The 22,729-nt window shown below is 44.7% G+C and overlaps 1 protein-coding gene across 8 annotated transcripts in view; it reads left to right on the top strand.

Moving 5' to 3' along the window:
• ARHGAP24 (Rho GTPase activating protein 24) overlaps positions 1–22,729 on the top strand; it is a 413,576-nt gene that overhangs the window by 243,552 nt on the left and 147,295 nt on the right. Inside the window, exon 1 of one of the 8 annotated variants that reach the window (XM_090037014.1) lies at positions 4,931–5,031. The exons of the other annotated variants lie outside the window; for them this stretch is intronic. The gene's annotated coding sequence lies outside the window, so the exon portion shown is untranslated. Of the gene's footprint in view, positions 1–4,930; positions 5,032–22,729 lie in introns of those variants that run through there. 8 annotated transcript variants of the gene reach the window in all.

The following is a 22,729-nucleotide window of genomic DNA, read 5'->3' on the forward strand; positions in this document are numbered from 1 at the left end:
CTGCAGAGAAGCCATTGAGGATAAGCCTAGCTTTCCAGTCGAAACTCAAAATGTTTTAAATTTTTTGAAACGTTTCAACCTGCCCTGTTTTGTTTCAACCCTGTTTCAAGCCTGCCTGTTCCATTTTGACTTTGATGTTTCAAGGTCAAAACAGCTCAAAACAGTGTTGAAACAAAATGGGCAGCGAAATTTCACACAGCCCTAGTAACTAATGAATGTCAGGAAGGGGAGCATGCTGATTTAGTGTCACTGATCATATCAAATATCTTGCCAGTGAGGAAGGTACAACATAGATGGAGCTTGGCAAGAACAGCAAAGCATCTAAGGGAGAGGTGTGGGGATGAAGAAATGGTGGGATGTGTTTTGGGAGTGTGCATATGCAAAGGTTATGTAGGAATGGATATAGCTTTTTTTTTTGTCATGGAAATAAGCCAGTTCTTAACACTAGAGATTGTATGGGCTTATACCAAAGGGGCCTGGGAAATTATGTTAATTAATTACTGTTAGCAAGTATCCAAATGAGTATATGGAAAGTTAGAAACCTGTGGGCTTTAAGGGGTTGGCTTTCACTAAAAGAGAATGCCTGCAGCTGCGGCTGTATGAACTGAAATACTACATTGATTGAGACAAGGAAGAGATTGGAGAAGTGGAAGAAAAAAGACTGGACAAAAATATTTCATTAAACCAACAGAGAGGACTGATGGGAGGGGTAGAGAGTTTCAGGTGATTACTGAGGGGGTTTTTTGTTGTTTGTTTGTTTTTACAGGAAGATTAATTGATATTCATGGGGTTCTGTATTAAGAAATGCAGTTCTATATGGAGTTTTTGTGGGAAGCTGATGCATGTTGTTTAAGGGTTTAATAGATGTAGTTGTATATTTTTGATATGTAGTTGTTTTGTGATATGAAGTCTTGGTAAAACAAGGATCCTCAATATGTGAAGCTTTGGAAGTGTAGAGTGATGAGTATGTTTTTAATAAAAGTTGTTAAAAAAAAAAAAGTCCCATCAGTACATTTGCCCAATATAGACCATGCATTTTATAGTCATGCTTAGCATTGGCTGTACTTAACTTGTCAGGCTTCATGCCCTCAGAAGGGGCTACCATTCCTGCTAATCAGGCCAGAAATGACAAAGTTATAGGCTGTTTTGTCCTTCCCCATTACAGCCTATGGGCGAAACATTGAAACAGCGTTGAAACAGCAAAACATTTTGACTTGCCTTGTTTTGTTTTGAGGCTGTTTCAACTATATCTGTTCCATTTCAATTTTGCTGTTTCGACCTAGAAATGGGTCAAAACGGCGTCGAAACAAAACTGGCAGCGAAATTTCACACAGCCCTATTAACCATTTTTACAAACTATTCAGCAGCCTTCCTGCTGCCTTAGTACTTCTCTTTCACAATCTTTATGCACAGTCCTGCAGGATACAGCCTGCTGTTAATCATCCTGTTGATTCATTAGCCAGAATGGAATCTAGCTCACATTCCCATACGTGTATTTGCTCTGCAGTAGAAACAGATGTTCAAATTAATAACACATTTTTGATTCAGTTCAGCAGATAGGACTCTGAACACACTCAGGGATTACTGACTATTAATGTATGGTTACTACACAGTCTTTGCCTGACCATAACAGCAATTTAAGTGATTCACTTTTTTCAGGATATTCTTCCAATCAAATTCAAGCATTTATCTTTTAGTTTTGAAGGATGTGATTTACATTCTGTTCTCTTTCAAAAATTGTTTCAGTTCCTTAAAGAAAACATGTCCGTGAAGGTTTGAACAACATTTAACATTAAAGTTTGTGGCACTTGCTGACAGTGAAGTAACAGAGAGCCCCTGGACATGTGGTAACTGTCATTAGGTTTACTAAGTCAAGTACTTCAATAAAAAATCAACACTATTTTTAGTTCTCTTATAACAAACTACTTGATGGCAAAGCCAGGGGAGCTGCTAAAATTGTGATTAAGAGAAGTCCACCAGAAAGTGTCAGAAGGCTAGAGAGGACATGATAAGCCACTATTAAAAGTTTCCAACTGGAGTAGAAAGGAGTTATAAAGTCCAGGTATTTTAATACCAGTGGTAATGTTTTTGCTACAATCTTCAGTCAGCTAAGAACAGAGCATGAACATTTCATCTTGCTGTTTAGGATGAAAAATTTAATTGCATAAATTCCTGCCCTGACCATCAATTGCTAAATCATTTAATCTTTCCTTCACAGGCTTTAGTAGGATCCCCACAGGGGGCTCATCCAGATGTATAGACACATGCCTCTTGCCCTGTTTCAAACCCCTTTGAGATGGGGCAACAGGGACATGTGGGAATGAAAAATGTTCCCTGCACTATAAGTTTGCAGCGCAGCGAGAAAATTAGATGCCTATATCCAAGGGTCTTAAAAATTCGAATTTTTAAAAAGCGGAGCAGGGCATGGTCTGCCTGAGGCTGGGTCCACTATGGAGATGCTCTGGCTGCCAGAGCATCTCTATGGTTAGCCCCTCACCCTGGTGCTGAAACACGAAGCTGGCCAGGCCACGTATTCAGCACCAGGGCTCCAGTGCCAGTGAGTAAGAGGTTGGGGGGCCTGGAGGAGGGGGGAGAGGACCATGAGGGGGACTCCCACCAGCCCCGCCCACTCCCCCAGCACCCCAATCCGTGCCCTGCCCAACCTCACCCCCTGCCAGCCCCCCCAAGCCTCCCAAACACTGCCCTGCATGGCACCAGCCCCCTAAACCCCCCAATCCCTGCCCCCACCCCATTATTTAAACCCTCCCCCCAGCACTTACTGGCAGTTGCAGCTGCCATCAGGCTGACTGGGGCCATGCCTGCACAGTGTGGGGCAGAGGGACAGCCCCAGTGGCCCCAGCCTGGGCCCTTCTGCCCCCTGCTGTCCTGTGCTGCCCAAGGGGGCTCTGCCAGGAGGCTCTGGAGCCCCGCCATCCCTGCTTCTAGGGTCAGTAAAGGCTTTTTTTCTTTTTTTTCTTTTTTTTCCTTATTTTTCTTTTTTCTTCTTTGAAGTGAAGGTGCCTGGGGTTGTGGGGGCACAAATGGGAGCCTGGGGGTGTAAGTGGGGGTGGGGCTGGGTGTGGCAGCCATTGAGGGGGCTGCAGCAGCTAGCAGGGGATGGGACCAAGTGGGGCAGCAATCAGGGGGCTGGGGTGGGGCATGTGGGCCTTGCAGGGGGAGGTAGCCTCTGTGGGGGCCATTTGGACCCTGTTTGGGCCATATCTCTTGTGTGGGGGCTGAATCCCCTGTTTTGGGGCCATAGCCCCTGTGTGGGGGCCAAATCCCCTGTGGGAAAATGTGTATTCATGTATTCATGAATTCATGAAACATGTATTTAGAGTTCACTTTATTATTATGATAAGAGACACGCTTTACCCCTGTAGATATATCAATAAAACATTGTCCACGTGACCGCTGTCTCTCTCTCTCTCTCTCTTTATAGTGGTCTTTTGTTTTACTTGTGGGGGGAACATGGATTTGTGGGTATTTTACAGAGTGACTTTGGGATTTTTTTATCAGGGATTTTTCAGGTTTCTAACTGGGAACACCAGAATTCCTGCTAGGACCCTGCCTGCTCAGAGCTGGCACCTTAGACCCAGCTGGCTATGGCTGACTTCCTGGCCAAATGGGGCCAGGAGGACATGCTTTGACAGTTCAAAGCAGGCCACCACACCCAGAACATCTTCCAGGCGATAGTTTCCCAGATGGGCAGGCAGGGTGCACATGTGGCAGTAATGCCACACAGAGGCCAACCCTGCAACCACACTCCATTGGCAGCTGGCCCGGAGGGGCAGATGCCTCTACTGGTTGTGCAGTCCCCGTCCGGGTCTCGCAGGTGCACAGCAGGTCACAGCCAGGCAGCAGCCCTGACTGCCAGACTGCTGCAGTGGGTAGAGGGTGCAGGGAACTCACAGGGCTGCTTCAGGAGTCCAGCTGGCACAAGGGGTAGTGTCCCCAGGTACTAACTGGCAGGGTCCCAGCAGTTCCTGAGAGCTAGTAGCCCTGAGCTACTTGCCAGGATGGCTTTTTATACTGCTGGGACCAGGATAGGGCAGCTTTTTATACTGCTGGGGACAGCACAGGTGCTGGCCCTGGGCTCTAGCTCCCTGTGGCTGCAGATCCGGGAGGAGCCAGGCAGGGTTATTTTGCCCCAAGTGGCACAATTTGTTCCACAACAAAGTGCATGTCCAAGCATGTGCACTGAGACAAAAACACTTGGCTCAAATTTGCACTGCTTCTATTTGAGCTGTTGCAAGCGCACGTGCTTGCATGTGTGGATGCTCCTGGGAACTGTGGCAAAGTTATCAGACAGCAGTAGCAAAACTAAAATGAAAACAAAACAATGCCCCTCCCCCACAAAAGTAGAGATGTTCTATCAAAGTCCTTCTACTTTAAGCAGCCTGTAAAGCAGTGCTATAGTTCGTTCTTTTTTTTTTGCTAATCTTATTTGTGAAAGAAAGGAACCCCCTGTGACCTACAATCTGACTGATGAGGGAGGATCTGATCAGAACAGACTGGGAGGGTGTTAGTGCTGGCAAGCGGTCTATGTTTCTTTTTTTTTTTGGTTTTTTGTTTACTGTGTAAGGGAGGGTTCCTGAGTAAGCGGGTTGGCTCAGTTCCATTTTTATATTCTCTGATTTATTGCTCTTCTGACCTCCAGTTGTCTCAACTGTGATTTATACAACTCACTACCCCTTGAACGGAGCTGGTCCCTGGAATTTAGGGTCTCCCCATGTCTGCTTTCTCTCTCTCTCTCTCTTTCTGTTCACCTTGCTTTGACCTTGTGTGACTTGTCATTTCATTACCTGAGTTCAACAGCAGTGTGTGCACCACCGGGGCTCAGAAAAGAGGTGGTTTCCATTCCTAGGTGATGGAGTCATGGGAGAAACTGCAGTGAACAAACAGATAGTGGGAACAGAGATAGGGTTGGCCGTGCTTTAAGCAGCTCACAACAGCAGCAGCTGCTCTGGCTTTCACAGTGGAAGCTCCTGCATTGTTACTGACTCTTCTGGAAGTGTGTATTTGTGCAAGGTGAGCACTTAAAGTTTAGATTTCTTTTGTTATTTCCTTAACCAGCCCATTTACAGCTGTTTGTTCACTATTATGTTTAATATCTTGTTCTATCACCATCTGTTCATGAGACAAACTGTGGATTTCTTTAGAAAACTTTTAGCATCCAAGTTCATTAACAAAAATTGATGTTGTGTCTCATCATTTTAAGTAGTATTCTTTTATTAACAACCCTGTGGCTCCCACTAACTCATTGTTTTCATGGGACTCTTGAGCAATGGTTGGGTTTAGGTGATAAATTTTACATAGTCAAAATACCAATTGGAAGGCTGAAAAAAGTGCTGCAGTGCTTTATAATCTTTCCTGTTTGGTTTTAATATTACTAAGCAGTTTTTTGTAAATTTCTTATTTCAGATTGGGACCTAGACTTGAGAGAGAGCCTTGCAAGATTGTGTCTGCTTTACTTCATTTAAAATAACTTTTGGTACTTTTCCCCATATCTTAAAAATGTTATAAAACTTTTTAAACTATAGTTTAGAAAATAGAAGTTAGAGAGAGAAAATTTTAAAACTCTAGTCCCCTGCTTTAATATAAGGTGTTCTCTGCCTATGAATACTGCTGTATATAAACTGCAATATTGATACATAATTCTGTAAATCTTCTATTCTGTGGAAGAGCTTACACAGTAAGGTTAGTGTAAACATGCTGTAAAGTCTGCCTAAGGTCAGGTTCTTCAATCCTGGTCAGATATTCTTCACTTTATTTTTAAGTCAGGAGGTGAAGTGATACTTTAATAATGAAGTTCTTGATCCATTCCTCCTTGGAGTATGTATTCTTATGCGTATTTGTAAGGAGCATGTATGATGTCTTTAGTAATGTTTGTGAAAGTGCAGCAAAGATGAATGTGGCTAGTTGTCTGGTATATGCATATATGACTGATTTCTGAATGGATATTATTTGACTGATTTACAAACACTCTGTGGTCAGAGATTAAAATTAAGTGAAATTTAGATTAACTCTGGAAGCTCTAGATGATTTGTCTCCATGAAGTTCCTTTAGAGACCTAAACTGCAGAACATTGTGGCTGCTGAACTGTCATACCAATGCTAGTTTGCTAATCAGCTATAAAGAATATAAGTGGACCTGAATTGATTAGCTTGCAATACCGTACTCTAGAAATGTGATGGAGTTTATAGATGTTGAACAGTTTCAAAACTTAGAATTATTTTTGTATGAAAAAAAAAAAAGAAAAAATATAAGGGATTTAGCTGAAATGTTTCAATTATAAAATGAATATGGAAAATGTATTATATATCTATATAATAAATCTAAAAACAAATTGTGTTACATATCTATATCACATATCTAAATCTAATACTCTGGGATTCCATCTCATAGTATTAGATTTAGGAGTCAGTGGTCAAAGTAATGATGACTACAGAATTAGTAAAAGAAAGACTCTTATATAGAGTGCAAAATCAACCTGTAGACAGTGCCACATCAGAAAAACGAGTCAAATACCATGAGTGGAGTTTTTTCCTAGATATGGCTGATTTTTTTACCTTGATGAAAAGTATGATCAATGTATTCAAATGTTATGCTTCTGCTTTTAGCAGATTCCTAGTAGGATTCAGGAAGGAATTTTTACCTTCTGCCTTATGTATAACATCACGTAGCTAAGGCCAAAGGTATTTCAACTCGGATGGATGAAGTTAAGCACTTCAATCCATATTCATGTACCTAATCAAAAATAAAAGTTGTTTGATTTTTCAATCATGTGGAACATCTGCAGCTTCCTTCTTGTAGTTACTTCTGTTTAGGGCCAGTTAACTTTGTATTTACTCATTTGACTTTATTTTAGCAACAATCCCACTGATTCTAATTGAACTACTTTCAGAGTAAGGTATACTGTGAATAAGAGTGGCATAAATTGGCCTTTTGATGATTCATTTTAGGCATCAGTCAAGTATGAAAGTTTTGACCTAGAGACTTTAATGAAAGACTTTTTGTGTGCTTTGAACTATAAAATATAGGGAACTGAGTGGGGCAGAGTATTGAACTTAATTGTCTCGAGATCTAGTCTGTTTTGACAAATGTTATGAGTACTTATGAAGGCACTTATATCTACACAGAAATGTTAGGCTTCTGAACTGTGGCAACATACCATGAAGGTCAACTGAAACTCCTGTAATCAGATATTTCATCCTTGCATGTTTCTTCCTATTACTTTGAATATTTTGCATTCTGGTGCTATGCCTATCTGCAGTGAAAGAGAGAAGAATTTTTGTCTAATATGCATGAGACTAGTTTCATCCTAGTCATAAATTAAGATTACTATCAGAACAGTTGTTTTGGGAAGACAAGCATATTCCTTCTGTTTTATTTCCTTTCTTTTCTGTGAAGGTGTGGCCTAACCCAGACCACCTCAATTTTTCCTGGACAGAAACACATGAGGGGGCTACTGAGTGGAAAATTTGACCCCAGGTGAGCTCAAAGGCAGGAAAACACAAAGCAGACAGTCTGGTCTGAGCTTGGTTAGACTCCCTGTGATTGAATGGGAGCTTGAGTTGGCCGACTAGTTCATTCAGTTCAGTGCCCTCTAGCAGGTCACTACCTATATATTTATATAGTCCCCATTACCTAAAATCTTCACAATCTTTAATGAACTGATGTCAATGACAACCCATCAGACCAACCTGGTGGCTTTCTATGACCAGGTCACCGAATCCTTAGATGCAAGGGTAACAGTGGACATAGTCCTTCTGGACTTTCGGAAGGCCTTCAACACGGTCTCTCACCCCATTCTCATTAAGAAACTGGGGGACTGTGGTGTCAACACCCACACAGTCAATTGGGCTGCCAACTGACTGGAGGGCCGCACCCAGAGGGTGGTGGTGGATGGGTCATTTTCAACCTGGAGGGATGTGGGCAGTGGGGTTCCGCAGGGCTCGGTCCTCGGGCCCGCACTGTTCAACATCTTCATCAGTGACTTGGACGAGGGGGTAAAAAGCACCCTGTTCAAATTTACTGATGACACTAAGATGTGGGGGGATGTGGGCATGCTAGAAGGGAGGAATAGGCTACAATTGGACCTAGACAGGTTACAGGGATGTGCGGATGAGGATAGGATGGCATTCAACACTGACAAGTGCAAGGTGATGCAGCTGGGGAGGAAGAACCAGCACCATACCTACAGGCTGGGGAACTCCCTTCTCATCAGTGCAGAGGCAAAAAAGGATCTTGAAGCCATCATTGATGCCAAGATGAATATGGGCAAGCAGTGTGGGGATGCAGTCAGGAAGGCCAACTGCACCTTGTCATGCATCCACAGATGAATCTTAAGCAGGTCCAAGGAGGTGATACTCCCCCTCTATGCGGCACTGGTCAGGCCACAGCTGGAGTACTGTGTCCAGTTCTGGGCACCACACTTCAAGAGGGATGTGGACAACATGGAGAGGGTCCAGAGGACATCCACTTGCATGAGCAGGAGGGCAGGCCCTATGTGGAGAGGCTAAGGGACCTGAACCTGTTCAGCCTCCATAAGAGAAAGCTGAGGGGGTATCTAGTGGCCTGTTACAAACTAGTCAGAGGGGTCCAGCAGGCATTGGGGGAGTCTCTGTTTCCCCGAGCACTACCAGGAATGACTAGAAATAACGGTCACAAGCTGGCAGGAGGTAAATTCAGATTAGACTTCAGGAGGCACTACTTCACTGTCTAGGATCTGGAACCAACTTCCAAGAGAAGTGGTGCTGGCTCCTACCCTGGGGGTCTTTAAGACAAGGCTTGACAGTCACCTTGCTGGGGTTGTTTGACCCCAGTACTCTTTCCTGCCATGGCAAGGGGTCAGACTTGATGATCTGCTCAGGTCCCTTCCGACCCTACTCACTATGAAACTACTATTACACTCATTGGCTAAGATTATTTTAATTAGACCTTTCAGACTCTTCTGAGGGACGCATTTGTGATCTGTAGTCCTAAGTATAAAGTTAAATGTTGTGATTTTTACAAGTTCCAGTAACCCAAAGTGGTAATAAAAGACAAAGAATTTGATTCTTTCACAAGTAATGATGAGTGCTGGATATGTAACTTTTAACTTGGTTCAATGAAAGAAATATATCTTTTTTTCCTGATATGGTGATAATCTTGCACTGTAATCTGGATAGACATCACCTCCTTCCCATTTCTTCCCCACATGCCAGCCACTGAAAACTTTTTGGCTAGGGACAGACATTCAAAAAGCCTGATCTTGAATTGATTCAATCTTTGCAAGTTAGTCTAAGCTAAACCAGTGTGTAACTTATAGACACCCCAGAAATGTTGGCACATGTCTGCAGTGGCTTAGGCTAGAAGCTGGGGGGCACTAGATCAGCTCTCCTTTCCCTTCAACAATGCTGAGCTGAGGGGGGTGTGGCCCCAGTAGGGCACTCTGAGTAGGGAGGCATTCCCCCTGTTGCCCTGTGGGGTCAGGCCAACTGTCAGGATCTCAATACTGCACTGTTAGACAGGAGGGTGTGACACAATTGCACATATACAAACACACAAAACAATTGGGTGCATACACACACACACGCGCGCACAGACACACGCGTGCGCGCACAGACACACACACACACACACACACCCAGCTCAGGCATATACACATCCAAACCAGCCTAGGTACATGCATACCTATCACCAATTCAAGCACATACACACTACACACCAAAAATTAGACAACAATCAGTTGTAAATACCCGCACACTCTGTACACATACAAGGATCACTAATTCATATATCACACACGATAATACATATATCACACACATGCCACCCACCTACACATATACACAGGTGTGTTCCTAACTTGGATGGTATGGTATGTATGTGTTTGTTAGGGGGTACTTGGGATACCTGAGGGAAGGTCAAGGTGAGAGAGAAAGTGTAAGGAGTGAAAGTTGCTGGAACTGGGATTAGAACCAGTGGACTAGAGAGAAGCTGGCTGAGGAACTCAGGCTTGGGCTTACTTAAGGTCAAGTGGCCCCAGGGTTACTCAGTGTCACTGGTGCAAGGGAAAAAGCCCGGTGGCAAGGAAGAGACAGCCAGGAAAGAAAATGAGGCAGAAACCTGGGAGCTTGGGGCTGGAAACTGAGGCTGAGAGCTTAGGGCTGGAAACTGAAGCAGAAAGCTGGAAGTTTGGGGGGGTAAATAAGTGGTGACAAGGAGGAAACAGTCAGAAAAAAGACAAAAACCCAACTCGGGGTTTCAAAATAACAGGTTTATTAAACAGACAACACACTACACAGCCCCATGAAGTTATTGATTCACACACACATGCACTCACAATGGCAGCAGGAGAAAAAGACTCAGTGGAAGGGTTGGAGTCCAGGTAGAAACAGAAGAGAAACAGAGTCCAAGTTCTTGGTTGAAGTGAGCGTGGGGGTGATAGCTACCTATCCAGGCTGGAAAGGGGTCTTTGTCCAGTAGGTGTTCTCCAGAGGGGGGTCGCTGGCAGGGCCTCTGGGTGGATAGGTGGTGTGGCATGGTGTTGGTCCAGATGGAGGGTGTCCTGAGGAGTCAGTCTATTTGACCCAAGTCTATTAAGTCTGATACTACATTCAACCAGGTTTATCTCAAACCAGTTTCAGACATTTTCATACTGATTTATGTGCATTGAACATCTGTTCCTTTACAGGTTTAAACCAGTTTCTGATCACTTAAACTGGTTTATGTCCAATGTCTGTCCCTAGCCTTTAAGACTAGTCAAGGTAATGGACAAGATTCTGTCCTGAATTGCACCCGTTATCTACAGGCCACAAGGAGACAGAGAACAAAAGGGCTATTTATAGCTACTGTTGTGGGGCTAGTTGTGCTTAGCATACTTTATAGCAGTTCTGGGGGGCTTTAATATAGCAACTGGTAACAGCCTCAAAAGACCAGTCTGCCAGTCTGTGATCAAACACAGTGGTGTTCTCCACCTCCATCCCACCCACACTGAAAGAGTTTATATCAGATCTGCAAAATCTGGAGGTTTCCATACTCCAGGGAGGAATCCTCACAGTGTGAGGCTGTACAGGTTAGACTCTCATTCTGTGCTCACTTAGTCATGACTGCCAGGGACATCTCTCAGAAGCCAACTCTGAGGTCAAAACTAAAATCATCTGAAGATTGTCTTAAATGTCAATTAAAAAGAAAATTAATTTCCAAGGTATTAATGAAGGCAAACTACTGACAGACTCTTTTGTGTATGAGCTCACACCCATGGTCACAGAGGCAAAAACTGTAATTGGATACTCTGCTTCAAAAGTTGCTCTCTAATTTCATCTGAAATCGCAAGCAAAGTATAACCATAGGCAATTTATTCATTAACCGTTATTTCAAATAAACTGTGCTTTCATGTTCTGGCCAAATTTGAACGTGAAGTAACTCTTTCTCTCTTAAATCTCTAGGTCTGATGTTTTGTCTGTGAATGTCAAATGGTAGCAATTATATGAGCACTTAACTCTCTGAGGTGCATCTTCTGTTCCCTTCACTCTGCGTACAGGTTCCTGTTGAAGTAGTTTAGAGAATACTCTTCTGGCATACTTAACTCTAAAACATATAAGAATTTTCAGAGTCTCAGCATTTAGAACAATTGCTGGGTAGTTCTCAGTCTTTTTCTGAGTCAGGTTTTCACACTGAGCACCCACAATTGAAACAACATTTTCAGAAGAACTTAGCTCCTACTTAGGCATCAAAATCATTAGGCTGATTTTCAAAAGATTTGATACAGTAAGGTGGTCATAACAGGAACTGTTCTGTGCAGTCTGCTTTAGAAGCAGAGGTTGTATTATGAGCTTAAACGGATACTGGGCTCTTTGAAAACCTGATCCCAACTATGGAAAACCAAAAAACTGAAAATGTGGCTTTGAAATATTGTGAAAATTTAAAGATTTATTTGGCTGCCAAAGACTCCTGCGGATGCTGGGTTAAAATGAGAAATGCTGAGAGATTGATCCAGGGACCTTCAGACCTAACAGCACAGATAGCTATAACTTGAGCTAAAGAGTCTTTGTGTATGAGAACTGTAACAACTTGTCTTCCATGGAGATAGATATGTTAAGCACTGAATACTTGCCAGAAAACTATAAACTTTCATGACTCACAGGAAGCTCATCTCAAGTGCCAAAATCCAATACAGGATATATGCATACCATATGAGTTTTTCATTATGTGACAACCAAAAAAGCAAGTGAACTCAAGATTAGTAGATGTAAAAGAAGGGACTCTTGCAGATCTAGAGTTGGAGTGTATAACACTGCACATCTTCTCTGGAGAGATATACAGGCTAGGGACAGACATTACACATAAACTGGTTTAAGTGATCAGAATTTGGTTTAAAACTATAACAGAACAGATGTTCAGTGCACCTAAACCAGTTTGAAAATGGCTACAACCGGTTTGAGATAAACCTGATGAACCTCGATCCTAGGCAAGCTGTTTGAGAAAATTATTCTGGCACACATCCACCAGGGGCCAGCAGGGGACTGCCTGTTAAGGGGCAACCAACATGGGTTCATCAGTGGCAGGTCCTGTCAGACCAACCTGGTGGCCTTTTACCATCAGATCGTCAAATCATTAGATGCAGGGGTAGCAGCGGACATAGTCTTCCTGGACTTTCGGAAGGCCTTCAACACGGTCTCTCACCCCATTCTCATTAAGAAACTGGGGGACTGTGGTGTCGACACCCACACAGTCAATTGGGTCACCAACTGGCTGGAGGGCCGCACCCAGAGGGTGGTAGTGGATGGGTCCTTCTCAACCTGGAAGGACATGGGCAGTGGGGATCCTCAGGGCTCGGTCCTCGGGCCCGCACTGTTCAACATCTTCATCAGTGACTTGGACGAGGGGGTGAAAAGCACCCTGTTCATATTTACTTATGACACTAAGATGTGCGGGGACGTGGGCACACTAGAAGGAAGCAACAGACTACAATCGGACCTAGACAGGTTACAAGGGTGGGCGGATGAGAATAGGATGGGATTCAACACAGACAAGTGCAAAGTGATGCACCTGGGGAGGAACAACTAACACCATACCTACAGGTTGGGGAACTCCCCTCTTGTCAGCACAGAGGCGGAAAAGGATCTTGGAGTCATCACTGACTCCAAGATGAACATGGGCCGGCAGTGTGTGGGGAGGCAGTCAGGAAAGCCTTGTCATGCATCCACAGATGCATCTCGAGCAGGTCCAAGGAGGTGATCCTCTCCCTCTATGTGGCACTGGTCAGGCCACAGTTGAAGACTGTGTCCAGTTCTGGGCGCCGCACTTCAAGAGGGATGTGGACAGCATCGAGAAGGTCCAGAAGAGGGCCACTCACATGATCAGGGGGCAGCAGGGCAGGCCCTATGAGGAGAGGCTACAGGACCTGAACCTGTTCAGCCTCCAAAAGAGAAGGCTGAGGGGGTATCTAGTGGCCTGTTATAAACTAGTCAGGGGGGATCAGCAGGCATTGGGGGAGTGACTATTCCCCCGTGCACTGCCAGGAGTAACCAGGAATAACGGTCACAAGCTGGCAGAGGGTAGATTTAGGCCAGCTATCAGGAGGCGCTACTTCACAGTCAGGGCGGCTAGGATCTGGAACCAACTTCCAAGAGAAGTGGTGCAGGCTCCTACCCTGGGGGTTTTTAAGAGGAAGCTAGATGAACACCTTGCTGGGGTCATTTGAACCCAGTACTCTTTCCTGCCATGGCAGGGGGTCGGACTAGATGATCTACTCAGGTCCCTTCTGACCCTTGAAACTATGAAACTATGAATATAGTATCAGACTTAACTGATTTGGGTCAAACCTGTTTATGCAATGTCTGTCCCAGACTTCTTGCTGGTTTAAGTTAAACCAGATGTCTCCAGCATCCCGGCATGCTCTCTAGGCTGGGTGGGGCTCTCTGCTCCACAGCAGAGCTAGACCCTCTCCTCTGCTCACTGGCTGCAGCTCTGGTAGAGACTGCAGGCTGTTCCCACCCACCACCACTCCCTGCTAAGCAGGAAATCCCCCCTTCTCTCTGCCTTGCTGAGAGCGTCTGCGTATTAGCTAGCAGACCACGTGCCGGCTACAGTCTGTGCTGTGGCAGTTGGACAAAGGCAGAATCAGCAGGTAATGTCCCGCTGTTGTTTTCTTAATGGTGTGATAAACACTGTTATCAATTCCCTGCTGGGCTGGTCAGAGTGTCCTGCCAGGGCATGGCCACACCTTCCCCCTACTCCCTCCCAATTAGTACTGTGGAAGGCAAGTGATGCTTTAGCACTCCCCCAGCATCTAGCTTGAGCCACTGCAGGCATGTGCCTGTATGTCTGGAATGTCTGTGAAGTTACAAACTGATTTAGCCTGGCCAAGTTAGACTAACCTGCAAAGACAGAATCAGTTCAGACTCAGGCCTTTTGAATGTCTGTCCCTAGCCACATAGTCATTTATAGAAACATGCTCACTTGTAGGTTACAATGATAGATAATAAGATATTGCTGGAGGTTAACTGGATTTTTACCTATAAATTGTTAGAATATGAAGTTTAAATGAGGTTATAAGAAGGGACTTTCAAGCAAACCAAGCCAAAGTGTTCTTATATTTCTAATACTTTTATTTGTACTAGTTCAGCAGGTTTCTTGGGTTATATCATGGTTCAGGATGTGCATCATGAATCTTGTGTCTTTGCTGTTAATATACTTGAGCCTTGCTCTCATTATGTCTCTGTGATTTGGCGAAGAAAACAAAAATGAAATCCTTTTTGGGTCTGAAAAATCAGGTTACAGGCCTCAGGAGAGCAGGATTTCTCATGGAATAGCCAGTTAGTCCTCTTGCTTCCATCAAAATGAGACCAGCAAGGATCCAGGTGCATGAAATTCAGAAGGAGAGCATTTAATTTTCTAAATGTTAACCTGCAAAAATCATAGGGTTTTGTTTCAAATGCTAAGTGAAAGTTTGGGATGATTAAATGGGCTTGTCTTTCATGACCACCAGTCCTAGAAAGACCAGTTTCCATTTGGAAACCTTAAATGTACACAGTCCAGTTCTGTTTGCTACCTCTTCCTGCAGCAGAGCAAAATTTGACTTCAGCTGGGAGCAAAAATATAGAGCCTTGCTTTTGTGTATATGAAGGGGCACTGTGAATAGCAGTTAACACTTCATATAACTAGTCAGTAAAACTCTGAGTGACAAATAATGTTTGTGAAGACAAAAATCTTGTACGTGGGAATCATACAGGCAATGCACATAGTACTCCTTCATCTTATTTAATACTGCATTTAGAGAGTGCATGTGAAGGTGCTAACAACATCCGGCAGTGCTTCCAGCTCCTCTATTTACATTCTTCTTTGATGTTTCAGTTGTTCATTTTGTCCTTCCTGTGGAATATTTGCATTGCAAACAACCTGGAGTTTTAATCAGAAGATATTAACTTCCCAATAGCAGGCAGGTTAAAACCTAAATGTTCTCTCTAACAGTAGAAAACTTATTGTTGAGTTATGGATATTGAATGTAGACAACTCTTAGGTGTTGATGCTGATGCTGAAATGTTGTTGTGTTATAAATTTGAACTGGTTTCCAATCACTTATACCAGTTTATTTGTAATTTCTGTCCTTAGCAGTGACAATATCTATTGGTATCACTGCAGTTTGTGTAGGCAAGGTGAGCAGACCCCACCTTCCCTTCCTTTCTCTGTATCTTGTTCATTCAGTGCAGAAGGCATTACTTGTTTTTTCCCAGGTTTGAGGGTTTCATAGATTTCATAGACATTAGGGCTGGAAGGGACTTTGTAAGATCATCAGGTCCAGCCCCCTGCTCAAAGGGCAGGCAGGCAGCAGGGGTCAAGTGATCCCAGCAGGATAGGCATCCAAGTGTTTCTTAAAGCAATCCAGAGTAGGTCACTGCAGTTGGAGGGGGCTGTTGGCCAGAGCCTCTGCCAGATTAGAAGTGCACTTGCAATAAGGAGTATTTTGAGCTGCCTTTCTCATTTGCGTTAAAGTATACCAATAATGTGCCATTTTATTGCTTTGTGAAATACACAGAACTTGACATTTAATGTAGAGTCAATGGTGTTAGACCCCACCTCCATGTAGTGCCCAACAACTAGGGAGACAATGATCCAATTGCCCATGGATCCTGTTACTCATTAACCAGAGCAAGCAGGGAACAAACACTAGCACACATTGCTCGCAACAGCTTTATTCAGCATGGAGACAGCTTCAGGCCAGGTCCCAAAAACCCAGCAAACCAGAGCCCTGCAGTGAACAATAGTTTTTCCCACATTTATACACTTTGGTTTATACTCAATTACATTCATTCTACCCTTGCTTCACCTATGTTCCACCCATTTCTCCTCCCATCTCAAGCTCCACCTCTGTTTACGGTTTGCTTCATTAGCATGGAATTGCCTATGCATTTTACTCATTTACATGTCTTTTTGCTATGAATTCATGTCTAAGACCTTGGCTTTTCTTCAGTCAATGGGCAGACTTTTACCAAAACCTGGAAGCTTCTGGAAGCTTCTTCACCAATCACCATTCACCTTTTTGCATATGTTCATCTCAGATTCTGTTACCAATTACATGTTGTTTTCTACATTCCAGTCTGTTTTTCTGTCTCACGTTGTACCATCTTCCACATTCCTAAAACGTCACCTCATTCACAGGACACAGACTCACACAGATTCACTTGCTGCTTTTTTCTCAGAAAATGGATGACACAGTTAAGATGGTTACTTAGCATAAGCAAATGGCTGGTTTAGCTATCATTCTGCCTTATGGTCATCAGCTCTGCTAGGCCACAGGTTTTATTCATCTGCAGATTCAATGCTCCCCAAAAATCCACATAGTGTTACCCTAAGAAATGGCTTTCTTACAGACAACACATAACAATTTACTACTAAGCACATTAACTTAGGTTCATCAACTGTTGTATAAGCTAGTTACCCCTCTAATCAATTTGTTGTAAAATTTCAGTAAAGATGCTCTTCGTAAACAGTTGATAATAAATTTAACAAACTATTATCTCATTAAATCTAAATGCAATCTTTATTTGATACACTTAATTACAGATATGCCTCCTTTTGCTTCTGTTGGGTCATTTGCTAGTTTTATTATACACCTTGCATTTCTGTATCCTTCATTAGAAAATCTTTAAGTCTACTACTTTTAATTTAATTAGGCTTTATGTTGCCTCTGTGATTCTGATAAATATTCTCAAATTTGAGAAGGGGGAGGAGAGAGAATTTAGCAGAAATGGGTTAACAAAGTTGGCCAGAGTCATATGAAAAGACTGTAGCAGAGCTAGGAACTCTAAGTCCCTGACATACAGTGGTTAAATGCACATGCAAATGTGTTTAGCTTGAGTACTATGGGATAGGCCTGTGTGACTAGGGAAGTATTTGATTCAGGTCCTCATTTGGCCGATTCATAGGACAGCGATTCAATTCAGTGATTTGAATCACTGTCCCCATACAACTTGGCACTTATTCAGTGATTGGGATTCACTAGGGAGAGGCAGGTACAGCCAGGCGGTTGCTTCTCCAGCTGTGCCTGCCTCTCCCTGGGTGGGGGGAGCTGTGGGAGAAGCCCCCATGGCTGCTCTGCCCGCCCCCATCCCTCACCCAACCCCAGCCTAGTCCCTGCACTTAAATAAAAAAAGCTCCGCACTCACTGGGTGTAGCAGTGGGGATTGCCCTCACCCGCACCTGGCACCAGTGTGGCAGCTGCCCCATGACATGGGTGCAGTGCAACTAAGCAGCATGCTGTGCACTGTCTGGGAGCTGGGGTGGCTCCAGCAATCAGCTGGAGCCTGGCACCGCTTACCCCCAGCAGCTCTAGCTCCCAGACAATGCGCAGCATCCTGCCAAGCTTCACTGCACCTGCACCATGGGGCAGCTGCTGCACAGGTGCCAGGCAAGGGAGGCGATCCCTATTGTCCCTAATTGCCTCATGCTACATGGGGGGGAGGAGGGGCTCTGCCATGATCCCCCAGAGGCCCTGATCCCTGCTGCCAGAGCCAGTGAGTATGGGGCCTTTTTGTTTTTGTTTTTAAAGTGCCAGGAGGCTGGGCCAAGCAGAACAGCCATTGGGGGCAGGGCAGGGGGTAGATGGTGGAGCAGGGGCTGTGCATGGTGCTTTCCCACATGGCCCCAGAACCCCCACACTCACTGCTACTGCCAGTGAGTGCAGGGTTTTTTTTTGGGGGGGGGGGGGTATTCCAGGACTGCTGGGGGCGGGCATCAGGGGCAGGGCCAGGGCCAGGCAGGGGGCCAGTTGTGGAGTAGGAGGAGCCCAGGGGGAGCATGGGGAAGGAGCTCTGGCAGGCACCCCAGAGCCCCCACAGCCCTTGCTGCAGCTGGTGAGTGTGGAGCTTATTTTATTTTATTTTTTTTTTAAGTGCCAGCTGGAGCTACGTGGGGGGTGGGGGTCGGGCACAGCAGCCATGGGGGCTTCTCCTATGGCTCCCCCCACCCAGGGAGAGACATACACAGCCAGAGGAGTGGCGGGAGAACTTGCAGTCTCCCAGGTGTGCCTGCCTCTCCCCAGCTGATCTGAATGTCTGAATCTTTCTGAATTGATTCAGAGGCTTTGGATTCAATTTGGACCTCTTAATGGGTGTCTCAATTCAATTCAGATTCAGAGATTCATCTGCTGAATTGGTCTGAATCTCTTCTGAATTGAATCGGCGACCAAAGCTTTGCAGAGCCCTACTATGGGACTGTAAGGTAAAACAGCAGTTTACTTGCAATGACTTGTAACATGCATTTTATTGTTTCTTTGTTAACATTTTTCTGTTTGCTTTTTCACCTGTAAGTAGATAATAGAAACAAAAGTGAGTGTACAATAGCATGATTTCAAAGTTGGTGAAAGAACTGTGACATTTATTCCTTTCCAAAAAGATAAGTTTATGAAGCAAAAGCAGACAGGCTGCATACACCCAAGTGTCTAAGTCAGTGCTTGTGAAGTGTTAATCCATTTTTCTGACTGTTCCCTTTACTGCATCAATGAAGAGAAGGAATCAGACTGAGCAGGTTAGCCATTGGGCACTACCATGGCATTTCAGTTTCTGTAAAAGCTAAGTTTTCATTTCACATCCAAAGTTAATGGCATGTATGTTTGTGAAGATATCTTCCTCAATATGAAATGACTCACTCTATTGAGACGTTAATTTTAAAGACTAAATTTTGTTTTCTGTTCAATGGACATGAAAGTCCTGTGCACAGCGGATGCACCATATTTTTCTTAGGTAGACAGAGGGCAGGGAGTGAGTGGGGAGAAGTCTACAGATGTTAAATCTGGTCTTGGAATGTGGTTCTGTTGGGAAGGTATTTATCAATCCCATCTGACATTAATAATTCAGTCTGGACTTTAGTGTGCAGCTGGCATTTGGCACCTTAAAACAGGAATTCTAAAGTAATTTTTGTTGAATATTGACCCTCCCTCCTCTAACCCCCCCCCCCAATTAATTTTCTTCCTCACTGAAGCAGAATAGGCTGGAAAAGTTACAGCAACAAATTCCTGGAGCCTTAAATTCTACTGCAGCAAGATAGGTGTTAAATTTTTGTAATCAATAAAGTTCTCCTTTGTGACCGGTATAGGAGAGTTATTGAGGGGTGGGTCTAAATTATGCCTAAGAGGCCCCTTAGGTCTGTGGACTAAGGGAGACTTCCCTTTTTGGCCTCTGATTTGGGGAAGTGGCCCAAGTGCTTGTACTGGGTCAAGTACCCATTAGACTATTAGGCCTGTGTTTCCCCGAGGACACAGGTCTGAGAGAGTCCCTTCGGGGTGGTGGCAGCTTACGTTACCCCTAGGCTAGTGAGTGAGCTCCAGTAAGAGGGTCAGCCTGACACAAGGCACCCCTAGGGAGGCACTTGGAGCCTGGAAGGTGGTCGGGTGGAGTGAGGTGGGTGGCTCAACACAGAAGTGCCTCCTACTGGCCCGCCACAGGTTAGAGGTTTAACTCATAAATATCTTATCGACTTGAGTACAAAAATACAATCCCATGATTACTCCTGCACCTTTCCATGAACTCAGGCAAGTTCATTGTCTTCAGAAGAAGGGAAAACATTGAAATAACAGAAGTGGAGCTGGCCTTTATCATAATACATCTCCAGAATTCACACTGGATTGGATTTCTGATAAAGGAGCCTCGAGGTAGGAGGGAAAAGTCTTATCTCCTCACTGCTTTTAATTTATCTAATACAATTGAAATTATTTAGCAATCTGGATCAAGCAGATAATTTCTGGCAGCAAACAGGCAAGTTGTAGCACAAAACACATCAGATTAATTGATGTGTCTGGAGAATGGGATACAGGAGTTTCAGAACTGTGTGCTATGGTATCTTCTAATTTAGAGGGGAGGAGAAAGTTTACTGACATTTCAGTGTAGACATACATACTCACAGAAGAGATACTTTCCAAAAAAATTCTAGCTTTGACTCTTTTTTTAAAATAATAATAAAACAGAAACATTTTGGCCAGGCACCCAAATGGAGTGTTGCATTTAATAGACAAAGAGAGGGCAATTGTAGCTGTTTTCTCCATTTGTTTAAGCATGTCTGAATCTGAGAATCAGTAGATTTCCCTGTACCATATAGTATCAGTATACCTTCCACGGTTTTCAGTTCACCTCTGGGCATACAAGTGTGCACCCCCTCCCCCCCCGAGCATGCTCTCTATTGCATACTCTGGCCAGTAGGTACATGACAACATACACTTGCTCAGCATGCTCACAAGGTCAGGTAAGTCCCAAAACTGCAGCTGGGCAAAAGCCCATGGCAAGTGGGTATTAGATACCAGTAGAGGATGACAACTTTCCCATGCTGTGACCAGGTGGTTAGGGCCTTTGTACATGGAACAGGTTGGTCAAATCCTAGGCTTCTCTCACCTAGAGAGGGCCTGAACCTGCACCTCCTGCTTCCCAACACAGTACTCTAATCAGCAGATAACAGGTTAAGCATTAGCCAGACCGTTCCCCACCCTCCTATTGAGGATGACTACTTAGACAGCCAAAAGAATGCCCAGGATGAAGAAAACAACATAGAGGGGGATGTAGCTAAGAAAGACAGATATTGCCCTGGATTGCAGGTGGGGTGGGAGCTGGGTTGTCACTTAAGCCCTCATTCCAGTTGGACAGAAACTCCCCTATCACTTCCTATCCATTGTATTCAGTAACTGTTAAATGCAAGGTGGGGGTGAGTCAGATTTAAGAGGAGGGCTGGAGTGCAGGGGTTAGGGTACTACTGTTTAACTCAGGGGTGGGCAAAATCTGGCCCACAGGCTGGATCCAGTTGGCAGTGGACTCCATTTCCCAGCGTCCCCTGCCCACATGGCAGGGGTCAGTTTCCATGGATACCCCAGCACCAGCCTCTTCCTGGTAGGGGGGTCAAGCAGGGTCTGTGCTGCAGGCAGAAACAGGGCAGGCTCAGCTGCTGCTGCCTGTGCAGAGTGGACAGAGGCAGTGGTTCCTCTGGGAAAGGGGGCTATGGAGGACTATGGGGAATTTTGGGGTGGCTATAGCTCCCCCAAATGCCTCCTGGCAGGCCACACAGCAGGGTGGGGAGCTGCTTCAGACCCAGTCTTAGATCTTACAGCAGTGAAATGTGGTCCAGAGCCAGGGCAGAGCTGTGATCTGCAGCCTGCCTGCTGCAGGCAGGGATGTGCAGTCAGTGGATCATGGCTTTGCCCAGTTCTGGACCATGCAGTCACTGCTGCAAGAAGCTGGGGCAGAGCCACAATCTACTCTCTGCACATCCCTACTTGGAGCATGCAGGCTGCAGATTTGCCCTGGCTCTGGATTACACTGTCACTGCCACAAGATCCCAGCTGAGCTCCAGAGCAGCTCCGTGCCCTGCTGTGTGCCCTTCAAGTGCTTCTGGGTCTGATCTCCATGGCAACCCCAGCCTCACACTATCACAGAATGGCTGCTGGGGTCTCTATGAAAACCAGCTCCTACCATGAAGGAAGGGGCTGCTGGGAAATGGAGTTTGCTGCCAGCCAGATCCGCCATTTTGCCCATCCCTGGTCTAACCTGTAGGCTGATAGCTAGACCACTGTCCTGGGAAGTGGGAGGTGCAATTGAAACCTACTGTGAGTGAGAGCAGAAACACAAAACCTGGTGGTTGTGCTTGCTGAGTAAGTGCTTTAACTACTAAGATATTGATTCAAAAGTTGGAAGGTGCCCCTCCTCTATTTTGCTTCCATCAGGTCCACATGCACAGAGAAATAAAAAAATCAAACTGCCACAAATTCTAGATATGTAGATGAAATTAGGCACATAAAATAAGCTGAATGTAATGCATCCTGGTGTTGGCATGTCTTCCGAGCCCAGTTAACATAAATGCCAAACTGTACCGCAAATTATAGTAATGACTGTAATCAGTGTTTCTCTTAGACTGGTAAAAACACAGTTTGATATAGCTGATTTATTCACCATCAGAATGTATTCCACACCCCATTACTAGTCCCTTGAATCCTCTGCTGTGACTTGCTTAAAACTGGCTGTCACAGGGAGGAATAGAGGGGAAGACCCCAAAGAGCCAGGAGGGATCCCCACGGTCAGGAACCCTCAGAAGAAAACAAAAGTAAAAGAAAAGAAAATTAAAATTTCTTACCTGCAGTGAAGCCGGAGCTGGAGGTGGGATCCGCGTGGCTCGTTAGCTGCATCTTTATACAGTTGTGGCTGGCCAATGACGTCAGCCACAGGAGCTGGTCGGTGGGGATAAAAGAAGCTGCCGGCAAGGA

This window comes from Crocodylus siamensis, chromosome 2 (assembly GCF_052110815.1).
Source record: "Crocodylus siamensis isolate JL-2025a chromosome 2, ASM5211081v1, whole genome shotgun sequence".
Classification (NCBI taxonomy): Eukaryota; Metazoa; Chordata; order Crocodylia; family Crocodylidae; genus Crocodylus; species Crocodylus siamensis.